Genomic DNA, 13,167 nt, shown 5'->3' with positions numbered 1-13,167 from the left:
GAATGTGTATTCCAGCTAATATTTCTTTAGTTTTCCAAACTGATTACCAACTTAACTCCTCAATTAATTACCCTGGTTGACTTTGATCTGTAGTTACTGGCTGAATGATATTGCCCTATGGGAAGGCAAGGTGCCAGTTTCTTTCAAATGGGTGGTTATTAGACCCAGATTCATTAAGTCATTTCTTGGCGATCTCACCAATTATCATCTTGTCTCTGATCTTCCCTTTTTGGACAGGGTTACTGAGAAAGGTAGAGTAAGGTAATTGTGGTACCTTCTGGAGTCTGAGGGCGGATTTTCTTGATATGTTTCAGTCTGGCTTTCTGTCTGGCTTTGTCATGAAGACTGTATCGGTTCAACTGGTGATGATCCCCACATAATGACAGATACAAGTCTGGTGTCCAAGCTGATTCTTTAAAATCTGAAACAACAGCCTTTGATGCCAATGATCACAAGATTTCTCTGACTTGTCGATTGGATGGAATAAAATGGAGTTTCTCTTGATTAGTTGTACACTTCTCTCTCAGAGAGGGCCCGGGAGATGGTACTGGGCATCTATCCCAAAAGTTGTTTTATGTGAGGTTTCACACAGTAATGTTCTGTGACCCCCCTCCTGTCTACAGTTCACATAGGTGCTAGAATGAGGGGTGCTGCCGCACACCTTAGCTTGAAGCGGTTTCTATCACAGAGTTTACAGTTTGGGTCAATGGTTCTCAGCACCCCCACTATAAAAATTGTTCCAGCACCCCTGACAGAACATGTGGCCAACGAGGGAGATGGAGAGATGACTGGTCTGTGATACTATCTATATGCAGATAACAAGCAGTTTGAGATCTTTTTTCACAGAGTAAGATGCTACTGTGGCTTTCCAGTGTCTGGAATGTAGATGGGGCTCAAGACCTTCAGCACCAGAAATGCGACCTCACTCCCCATCTGCAGGAAATCTCGTTTAGCTGAGAGTAACCAGCACAGGCTTATTGGGATCAACCACTAAAGGGAGACACCATGGCACACAGTAATGCAGCAACAGCATTTCCCTTTTTCTATGCGTATAGAGTACACACACACACTGTTTTCAGTGAAGCAGGGCTGGGGGGGGCCTATTTTGTCTGCCTTACACTTCTTGTTATTGGCTCCCCAAAGCTATCCTCTAGTATAGAATGAAAGAGAAAAAAAAAAGAGAGAGAGGGACGAGCCAGTTAATGAATCATAAAGGCCTACACTTTATTGACAGAAAAAAAGTGTGGAATGCACTTTTTCTGAATAAAGCCTGCAGAAATCCAGTATCAATGGCGTGGAACTGTTTTTTGAATCGAGCCCTGAGAACCCACTGTGATTTGCATTCAAGTAAACACCTACATTTTTTCGTTAACTGAACTGATTTAACTGCTAATTAAAACTAGTCAGTAAGCACAATGCAAAATTAATTAAACCATTTAGTAGATAGATGCAAATGAGGCAATAGCATGGCTTGGACACTACCAAAGTAAGTGCATGCACTATTCAACATCTGGCAAAACAGTTCTCAAGGTAAATACTTTCCCCAAAGATGCTGTAGAGCAATTAAAAATCATCCTGTTGACTGCATATGATCTTTTATTGATTAAATGTGTTGGAATCCAACTCCTTCTTTTTGAGACAGTAAAAAAAATGGGCTTCAGTGGGTTTTTCTAAAATATTCTCCTCTACACAGGCAGAAATCTTTAAGAGTATGGCATGGATCTTGACTAGTTCTACTCAGGTGTGATAGCCCTCCTCTCTCTGTGTGAGCATCCACACAAGGTCCGTCTCAATCAGACTCATAGATTCCAAGACCAGAAGGGACCACTGCGATCATCTAGTCTGACTTTTTGTATAATACAGACCATAGAACTTTCCCAGAATAATTCCTGGAGCAGAAAAACATCCAATCTTTGTTAGTGATGGAGAATCCACCACAACACTTCGTAAATTGTTCCAATGTTTTATTACCATCACTGTTAAAAAGTTATGCCTTATTTCCACATCTGAAGTTGTCTAACTTCAACTTCTTGCCTTTGGATCATGCTATAATGTTCTCAGATAAATTGAAGAGCCCAGTATCAAATACTTGTTCCCCATGTAGGTACTTATAAACTGTGATCAGGTCACCCCTGTACCTTCCCTTTGTTAAGGTAAATAGATTGAACTCCTGGAGTCTATCACTGTAAGGCATGTTTTCTAATCCTTTAATCATTCTTCTAGCTCTTCTCTGAACCCTCTCCAATTTATCAACATACTTCTTGAATTGTGGACACCAGAACTGGACACAGTATTCCAAGACTTATTGAAAATAAATGTTTACAGTCTAGCAAGTTCCTCAGCCAGCTCTTTTAAACCTCTGGAATGAAAATTATTTGGACCTGTTGATTTTAAAATGTCTAACTTTAGTAACTGCAGTTTAATATCCTCCTGACACACTAGTGGAATCTGGATCTTATATTTGTGATTGCAGTTTTTATTGCTTTACATGTTCTCAGGAAGCAAGTACTTACCCTGAGAATTATATTGCCTTATGTTAAGTAAAATTGTATTTTTTGACATTTGTCTTAGGTATTTACACGGCCCCCCATTACTATAGTATCCGAGCACATAACAATCTGTAATGCATTTGTTCTCCCAGTACCCCTGTGAGGTAGGGAAGTGTTATTATCCCCATTATACAGATGGGGAATTCAGGCACAGAGGAGCTAAGAACAAATTCAAGGCAACCTAGGACATTAAGGGTGGAGCAGGGCCTCCCAAGTCCCAGGCTAGCACCCAAATCACTGCACTCAGGGCTGGATTAATGCAGGGGCTGCAGCCCAGGGCCCCGGCTCACGGGGGGGGGGGGGGCTGCAAAAATAAATCACAGGCAGCAATCTCCAACTCCAGGCTGCTGAAAGTCCTGCGGCGCAGTGGGGCACTCAGGCAGGCTGCCTGCATGCCATGGGCCCATTCCGCTCCTGGAAGCAGCCAGCTGCTAGCACGTCTCTGCGGCCCCTAGTGGGGGCGGGGGGTTGGCTCCACGCACTGCCCCTGGCCCCAGCACCATCCCCGGCCAATGGGAGCTATGATGGTGGCACTTGCAGGTGTGGGCAGTACACGGAGACACGCTGTCCCCCTCCCCCCAGGGGCCGCAGAGATGTGCTAGCAGCCAGCCACTTCTGGGAGCAGGGTGGGGCCATGGCATGCAGGCAGCCTGCCTGAGCCCTGCTGCGTCGCCAGCCAGGAGCCACCTGTGGTAAGCATCTCCCAGCTGGAGCCTGCACCTCGCACCCCCTCCTCCACACCAACCCCTTGCCCCAGATCAGAATCCCCTCCTGCACCCAAACTCCCTCCCAGACCCCTCACCCTCTCTGCACTCCAACTCTCTGCCCCAGCCTGGAGCTCCCTCCTGCACCCAAACTCCCTCCCAGACCCTGCACCCCCTCCTGCTCCCCAATCCCCTGCCCCAGTCCTCCTGCACCAAACTCCCTCCCAGGAAAAAGACTTGTGTACAGGGGCCCCACAAAATCTAATAGCCCCAGGCCCACAGGAGAGTTAATCTGGCCCTGACTGCACCACCCTTATGCTGCTATACTTTCACTCCACCCATTCCTCTTCCCAAGTGACTGAGAGGATGCAGACAGTGCAGGGGCAGCACAAACCACAGTTCTGAAAAGAATGGGTAGAAACCACCACTGAGCATGCTCCTCTTAATGTCTGGGAGACATTCTGCTTGGCTGGGTACTATACAGGCAGAAGAATGCCTATGGTGAATGGCATTGTCGCAATGGCATTCTGACCTGACTCCCTGCACAGCAGTGCCTGGAAAAGTATCATCTACTCATCAGTACAATGTTTCGTTTTTCAATCCACGCTGCCACGTTATTTTATTCTGGCTGGAAAAAAAACCCTGTCTGGTTATTTTTAGCTAAACAAAGTAGTCTGCTGTCCCCTACCCCCCACCACCTGATTACCAGCTGGTTTGCATTTAACAATAGTCTTCTGTTTGAGAGGTTACTACATCCTTTCTCATTAACATTATTGTTATGACACTCTGGGAGTTCTTTGTTTTCTTAACATTTTCTCAGCTAGCTTTGGATTGTATTCAGTTTTTGGCTGCTTCCATAATACAGACAGAATGTGTGTCAAGAAAGAAACAATCACTTTGTGCCTAATGCTTAGGAAGTCATGTGTGTAGGGTAGGGATGGGGCAAATATCATTCCCTTTCCCTTCGTAAACGCTGCTGATTGTAGCTGTACACACTGCTCAGATGGCACAATCCCAGTATGGTGTGGTGTTCATATAGTGGGGGCATGGATCATCTTTCATGTTCCACTCCCCATCAGTACCCAGTCCATGCCGGGGAAGCTAATGATCCAACCAGCGGACCAATTTCGGTGATGAATCCTGGTCACGTGCTACCTGAAGCACATTGTGCATACACCAAGAAGAAGAATTCATATGGTCTATTATGAGTTATGTGCAATGATGTACTATATAGCATGGCAAGCTACTGCTAAAACAGCACCTCTTATGCAAGGTACCAGTTATGGCTGTTGCACATTGGGCTGTCTGACTATTAGCTTTGAGGCAAACCTAATGTAGTTATGCTGTCAAAGGTATGGGACTTATCTACATACTGCAAAGACGGAACTAATGCAAGTCAAAATCATTTTTCTTTTCTTACTTTAAGTAGCATTACTAATATATTTCACATGGTTAAAAATGCATTATGTCTAGGGCTCCTTCTTTAAATGTGTGTGAATAAATTTAGTTTGGATACTGTTAAATATCATTTAGAGTTGCAGAAACAAAAATGGCTTTTAGTGAAAAGCATTTAGGCATAAATAAATGCATTACAGTTAAAGTTTCAGGAACACCAGATAGGATCTCTTGGGGAAACTGCTCAATACAAAAAACAAAGGAACATACACCTGATAAGACAATGGGGGAGGGGCAGCTTCAGTCTGCAGGTTTTGCAATGAGTCGAATACTTCAAGAGCTCACCCAACAATGGTCCACTAGACACCAGACAGGCCCACTGTGTGGCTCAGTGTGCATCAGAAGAAGTATGCAGGTGGCACTATTCTTTTTACATAGCCTATTCCCCACAATACAGTGAGCACTTTCTGTGGTCCAGGGTGAAGGAGCTAAGGTTACAGCTACACCACCTTCCTGTTCCTCCCTGATCCCTTTGCAATGCCACACACCCTCGGTGCACATTGAGGTAGTTCTCCCATTGTGCTCCAAGTTCAGGGTCTGCGGTTCTGATAGTTGCATGAGCTTTTGCCTCTATGCATGCACATAAGAACCTGTGACTATTTGGCCCAGAGAATGAGTTATTTAGAGTTCAGGTTCTTTAGGGTGTGGATTATCCATTACTGTATGGCTGTACAATGACTAACTCAGTGGGGACAAGGTCTTGGTTGGGACTCTAGGCACTACAGTAATTCCTATGATTATTAATAATAAAATAAATATAATGGCTCACATCAAATGTCTAATGATACTGTTCTTGGGCTCCTGCGGGTGTTTCTAAAATCTGCTTTTACCATACTAAAAATGCAGAATCTGAGTATGATTTCATTCCTTTTTACATTATTTTAAAGCAAATCTTCAAGAGGCATATTTTCTCCTGGGCCCATGGCTATAATTCTTATTGACAGTGATGGGAGTTCTGCAGATGGAACAAATGGAGACAAGAGGCCTTAGGTGTGGTAATGGGAACCTTACACACACACACACACACACACACACACACACACACACACACACACACACACACACACACACACACACACACACATTAAAAGAACATTAAGTTCATAAAGTCAAGCACTGAAAAGTTAAGAAATGTCAGAATTAAGATTACCAGTATAACCTTAATTTGCCCCCTTGTGCATATGCATTATGATACTGCACACTATTCAGACTCTGCTCTGAAGACAGAATTATTAATTTCCACATGGGCTTTTCTATGGTTGTCACCACAATTGCATTGGAGTTCTTCACAAATATTAATACATTTATTTTCATAATACCCCATGATATGAGAGGGCATTATTATCCCCATTTTACAAATAATTATCTAAGGAACAGAGGGATTAAGATCAAAAGTATCCAGTAATTTTGGGTGCCCAATTTGAGATGCCTAAGACCTGATTTTTCAGAATACTCAGCAATGTATAGAACTTTATGTGCTCAGAACAGAGCACAGTTCTCCCTGATTTCAGTTACAGCTGTGAGTACTCAGAATTTCTGCAAATCAGAACCTAGAGTCTCAAGTCAAGGACCCAGAAAATGAGGAACACACAATTAGTGACCACCTCTGAAAATCTGGGTTTAAGTGACTTGATTAGTATAGGACCCCTGTTGCAGAGTCAGATAAATCCAATTCTCCAGGGCAGCATTCCATTGCCTTAATCACAAGACCATCTTTTCTCTTCCTGCAATCCCCAGCCTCATTCACTGCAAACCTTCCAACTTCTGCAACAAATGAAGCTGGGATCCTATAGACAACAGCCTCATTCACTACACAACCCTGATTCATCCCTGGAGCAGGCCCTGTCTGGGTACTGAATAACATGAATATTAAGCAGTGTTACCAGCCCTGCCTATAATTATGAAGATAACTTTCTAACTCAAGGCAAAAAATGGAAGCTGTGGGATGTAATTAAGGCACTTGAAACAAATTCGGATAAAAATATTGTCAGATTTTGTCCCATGAAAATATTCAGGAATTGGCCAGTAAAATGAAGTATGAATACCGGCAAATAGATCTGCAATGGAAAATATATAAAGGTGTAATGATCACTGTGGGAATTTTTCTGACCTTTTCCTGTAGGGAGCCAACAATTTGGGGAAAAGATCATGACTGAGAGAGTGCAGAAGTCAAAACAGTTATAACTCTGCCCAGATGCTGTATGTAGCATTAATTCACCTCTGTGCCACAATATATGTATATATTTTTAAATGAACCAAATGCACATATAAGCCTAAACTTGTATTTTTTCCATAAAATGTCATTACATTTAACAGTTCTTAGTTAGGACAGTGCATAGACTGATAGATGGCATGAATCATAATGCCCATATGCTACAGTACCTACGTCGACCAGTGTATCATCACTATAAGTGTGCTAACTAAACCATTGACATTTATTTACCTTCAAATGAGTGTGGAAGTTGCCAGGGTGCACGTACACACACACACAATGGATTACGTTAGCTAAGACATTTATTCTTATAGGAGAAGAGAAAGTGACCTGTGGCTGCTTGCGCCATATCTACTTAGGGCTTGTCTAGATGAGGAAAAAGCCTGGACTAACTAGTGTGGAATAGCGATTGAACTTTAAATTCACACTCTGGCTATTTTGCACTGACTTTCCTCTCGGATTCTCCAGATACAAAAGCCCTCAGATACTAGGGGTGAAATTGGGGCCCCACTGAAGTCAACCTGAAACAAATAAAAAACAACGTGCATCTTTTGGTGGGGTCACCAAACCAAAGAATTAATTATTCACCCAGCCCTATTGTCACCATTCATGTAACATGTAACATTGAAGTACTAAAGCTAGGGCCCAATCCTGCAAGATGCCTCCTTAGGCAAATTCACCTCCCACGGATGTCAGTGAAAGCTCACACAGAAGTGTAACAGGTATGAGTTGGGAAGACCTTTTGCATAATAGTGAGAAACTAACATAACACAACAAACAACAAGAAATTAAGAGTGAAAGCTGTCACCCACCCTGAAGTACTGAAGGTGAGGTAAAAGCCACAGATACTGTGTTGTGTGTGGCTACCTCAGCCTAGCAGTCTCATATCACATGACTGCATAGCAACTTGAAATTTCCAATTTGAGAAATAATTCATATACACCTCTACCCCAATATAACGCAACCCGATATAACACGAATTCGGGTATAACATGGTAAAGCAGCGCTCCGGGGGGGCGGGGCTGTGCACTCCGGCGGATCAAAGCAAGTTTGATATAACGCGGTTTCACCTATAACGTGGTAAGATTTTTTTGGCTCCCAAGGACAGCGTTATATCAAGGTAGAGGTGTACTTAAATATTTGAAACAGTGGATCACATATACTAGATGCAGTAGAACAGAAAATCGGCTTTGAGCCACATTCTCAAAAGTTACTTATGTTTATGGATGCCTTAGTGTTCACACAGGTTAAGAAAATCAGGCCCCCTTCAAGGCGGGCACTCAAAAGCACTAGTCACTTTTTAAAATAGGGCCACTGATTATTATTTATAGTCTATAGTGAGTTGCAGAATAGCATTTTGTATTTCACTGCATTTAATACAATTTTGGTGGCATTAAATTGTTCTTCACACCCATAATTAATTTTTTATTAAGAAAAAAATAGTTTATCCAATGTAAGTTAAGCACATAAAAATAACAACACTTTTGGAAATATTCTAAGTTTCAGTGTGTCCAAAAACTCAGTTCAGCAAGTTAATAATGTAAAAACAGAACAGCAGGCAGCACTACTGCACATAAATTAAGCTAAGAGAATTTTGAAAGCCCTTTAGGACATACCATGGTGGTATTTTAAATATGTTTTTAGTTTCCATTTCATTAAGCAATTGCCATCAGTTGATGGAGGATTTGAGGGATTGTTTTTTGTCCCCCCACCCCACATTATAATTAACTTCTTATTAAATTAATTACTCCAAGAGAATTGGAATCTGTTACTATAACTCACCTGGTGTTGATGAATGTAACCACGCCCAGTTCCATCATCCAGTATTCAAATGCCAATCAGATGACTCCCCACACTAAATCTTTGGCACATACCCCAAAAGCCCGCCAGCAACAAAAAACAGTAACATGGCAGGCAGATGCTGCTGCACAAAAAGAAAAAAATCTTTCAAAAAAGATTGCTTGGTCATTTTAAAAATATGTTTCTTTTACAAAATAAAGCAGGCAAGGAAATACCTTAAGAAAATAGAGAAGTAATGTTAAATGACGCATATATGGTACATGCTGCCACAGGTCACTTCCTCTTCTCCTATATGAGAATGAATGTCTTAGCTAACCTAATTCATTTTGTATGTGAGTGTACGTATACTCAAACAAGTACCTATCCAAGGAATGTAGTGTAGTGTAATGAATTAAATGTGATAAATTAATGAGTTCTATTAATTCTCAACTAATAAAACTGTATCTTTCCTACCAAAAAAAAGTATGTTTCCTTGTTTGCGGATGTCCTGTATGGAAATCATTAATATGTTTTAAAAAATAAACAAAGAAAAAGCAAAACAAGCAAATACCCTAACAAAAACACCATTCTTTCTTTTGGGAGATGATGAGAGAGAGAACAAACCACAAGTGACAAAGTTAGTCACATCACTTATTGCTAGAGCTGGTAAGCAATTTTTTCACACCATGTTTTTTTGCCAGAATATGCTGATTGATTGAAGCCAAAACATTTTTGGGAACTTACTACGTCCATCTAAACTTTCATTGGATAGGTTGCTTAGGGCCAGGGTGGCATTTATTGTCAAAACTAAAGAGAGAAAGAGAGAGAGATCAACCCACCCCAGAGTAGGTAATAGCCTAGTAGTCTAGGCACTCAACTGAGAGCCTCCCCAAAGAAAAACTAACCACCTGAAAGTCTGGGCAGTCATTTGGGAGACCCAGGTTCATGTTCCTGGGATGAGGTCAGGTAAATAGAATAGGAAAACTTTTAAAATCTCAGAAAGTTTTGCAGGATGGGAAAACCCCAGCTCTACCTATTGTACTTCGAGAAGGTACTCAGACACTGTGGTCATACAAGAACCTATGTAGAATAACATTGAATCAACATTGGTCAAATCCAATATCTTATTGCAAATCTAGAAACAATTACTGTTAGAGAGTCATATGATGTGATCTTCAATTCCTAATTTAGCAAGAGTTTGCATCAACCCTTCATTCATCAGACACAAAATTTCATTTCAATCCTGCAAAGAGTTTCATGCATGTGCAGAGGTCCAGCCACTCTGAACCCACTGGGCTTACATTATCCTCATTTAGCATATGCATATCATTCTTTTTCTGCAATGTACACAAAGTGAATGTATGTTTTGTGTGTATTTTTTCCCTTTGTTTCTTTACTATAAGATTCTTTCATTAAAACCTGCTCAAAGCCTAGGTTAAAGCTTATCCTGCTGAGAGACAGATGCAGGAATGAGGCTTCTATTATCTAAAGTACTGAATGGTTTGTAGCCAACAACAGAAGCAACAAAATGGGATCTTGCAGAACAGGCATATATGTCATCACTGTTAGTATAGTAATTACAGATTTGGCACTAGTGCACACTTTTTCTATTTGCCAAAGCATCCGGTGGTAGTTTAAGAAGCAAATAATTACACCCATTCAGGGCAATGCTGGGTAATCAATCACATATTGATTCCCTTGGTGCAGCATTGCAACAATGTGGTTGAATTCTGTGTAAATGAGCCAGGATGTCTCCACTTAACTGAAACCCACTTCCTAGGAATTGTCATTCCATGAAACCACAAGATGACCGTCAGATGCAATGATTTCTAGTGATTTGACTGCAAATAGCAGCTATGCAACAGGATTTTTTCAGTCTGCTTGCAACAATGTGAAAAATGCCAAAATATGGTCAGGAGTAGCTCCATAATCAAAACAACACAGACTGTCAGTATCAGATACCACATTTTTTGTCTAGACCTTGATCTTTTTGATTACATTTGTGTATCTAGGTTTTGCTAGGGATTGTCTGAATGGATCACTGGCTGATTCCTGTTTGGTACCCTGCCACTAATAATATAATGTTGGCTTTCATGAATTTGCCTTTTGGGAGGAGTCCCCTATTGATCCCTTCACATTTTAAAATGACTGTAAATCCACATAAAGAAATGTGGGAAACATGTACTTATTATGGTTATCTATTGTGGTAGCACCTAGGACAGAGGTGGGCAAACTACGGCCCGCGGGCCACATCGGGCCTGCGGGACAGTCCTGCCCAGCCCCCGAGCTCCTGGCCCGGGAGGCTCTCCCCCAGCCCCTCCCCCACTGTCCCCCTGCCCCGCAGCCTCAGCTCGTTCGCTCTTCCACCAGCACAATGCTCTGGGTGGCGGGGCTGTGAGCTCCTGGGGCAGCGCAGCTGAAGAGCCTAGCCTGACCCAGTGCTCTGAGCTGTGTGGTGGCTGCGGCCGTGTGGCCTGGCTCCAGCCGAGTGGCGTGGCTGTAGCGCCACCAGCCACCGGTGCTCCAGGCAGCATGGTAAGGGGGCAGGGAGCAGCGGGGTTTGGATAGAGGGCAGAGGAGTTCGGGGTGGTCGTCAGGGAGCGGGGGGGGTGCATAGGGGACAGGGAGAAGGGGTGGTTGGATGGGACAGGGGTCCTGGGGGGGGCCGTCAGGAATGAGAGGAGGGGTTGGATGTGGTGGCGGGGGTCCGGAGGCGGTCAGGGGACAGGGAGTGGGGATGTGTGGATGGGGCAGGGGTCCTGGGGGGGGGGCTGTCCGGGACCAGGGGGGTTGGGTGGGGCAGGAGTCACAGGAGGGCAGATGGGAGGTGGGGGCCGGGCCACGACCCCCTCCCCTAACCGGCACTGCCTACTATTTACAAAACCCAATGCAGCCCTCAGGCCAAAAAGTTTGCCTGCCCCGACCTAGGAGCTCTAGTCACGGACCAGGACACCATATGCTAGACACTGTACAAACTCAGTACATTCCATTGCCTTTTCTGTGGCGGCAGGGAAGAGAGGGAAGGGGCTAAAATCCCAATGTGCATTTTATACAGGTTCTGTTTTTTTTTCCTGGTTCCTGTTGGGAGATACAGAGCATCCTTAATTTTTTTTATTTTGACAAACTGTGCTTGTCCCTTACTCAGGTTTAATTTGTGGCTCTGCTACTGGCCAATCATGGATGAGCCACTTCACTTCCCTGTACCTTGGTTTCCCCAGTTGTATAATGGGTATGTCAATGTAGTTACAATAGCAGCTGTAGGAGAAAGAACTGAGCCCTAGAGGGAACTTACAATCCATCCAACCTTAAAAAAACACTACCACCACAGTGAAAGTGCTTTGAGATCTAAAGATGAAAGAGTGAAGTATTAATGTTGTTATTACTACATGACCTAGTAAGGATCAGTTGCACTCCCCCTTAGCTACTCCTTTCCACAGTACCACAAAATGTTCAGGGAGGGAAAGTGGTGTAGCCTCATCCTGCTCCATACCAACCCACAATGCAGGACCTACAGAGTAAGAGCAGTAAGTAAGCTGCACTTTCTGAATGGCTGGAATGGTTGACTCTATAACAAACCTTACTATGTACAGTGCCTAAACTGAACAGTTGAGCCCTAAGGAAACAGAGCTGCACCAGAAAATCCTACTGATAACACAATCAAAATGGAACATTGGGAATCTGTTAAAATGTTGACAAATGAAAAGAATACTCTGCCACACAATAAACAAGCAAACATTACGCTCTGCATAATAAATACTTGGAATGGTCCCCAAACCTCTGAACTCTGATGATGTTTGGACTGAGATCCAGATGCAAACTTTGTGTCTGGCCCCTACCGCTATTATGAGTTGAACCCGAATCATGGATCCAAGCACCAACAAACTGTAGAATACCTCAAATATATTCTTTGATGCTTGACTTAGCTGTTTGTGGTATTTTCAGCTTCGCTGCTTTTGGTGAGATTAGCCCTTTGGAGCTGCAACGATGCTTTTCTTTATTTGTGTATAGCATCTAGCACATCATTGGCACTACCAGTAACAAAAAATAATTAAAAATCTACTGTATGACACACTGATTATAGTTAGCAATACCTTTTGGATTATGCTATATACTATCTGTTATAAGAAGGGGATTAACATTTAAAAACATCTGATGTATTTCATATAGATTTCTAAAATTATTTAGTTTTACATTTATTCACAATTGATCTTACATCAGTATATTTCTCTGAATAAAAAATCTGTTTAATAGTTAATGTCATAATAAGATGGCAGGTTCAGGTACAAAAATAAAAGGTAAATCATTGATAATCTAATTTACCAGATTTTAGTCATGCTAGTTGCTTTGCAAGAGAGTAGGGCAAGAATATAATTAAATTCTGATTATCCAAATGTGTGAAAGGACAACTCATAGATTCACTGATTCCGAGGCTAAAAGGGAACATTGTGATCATCTAGTCTGACCTACT

This window comes from Mauremys reevesii, linkage group 2, assembly GCF_016161935.1.
Source record: "Mauremys reevesii isolate NIE-2019 linkage group 2, ASM1616193v1, whole genome shotgun sequence".
NCBI classification, from domain to species: Eukaryota; Metazoa; Chordata; order Testudines; family Geoemydidae; genus Mauremys; species Mauremys reevesii.
The sequence above is the reverse complement of the archived record's forward strand: the minus strand, read 5'-3'. Positions refer to the sequence as shown.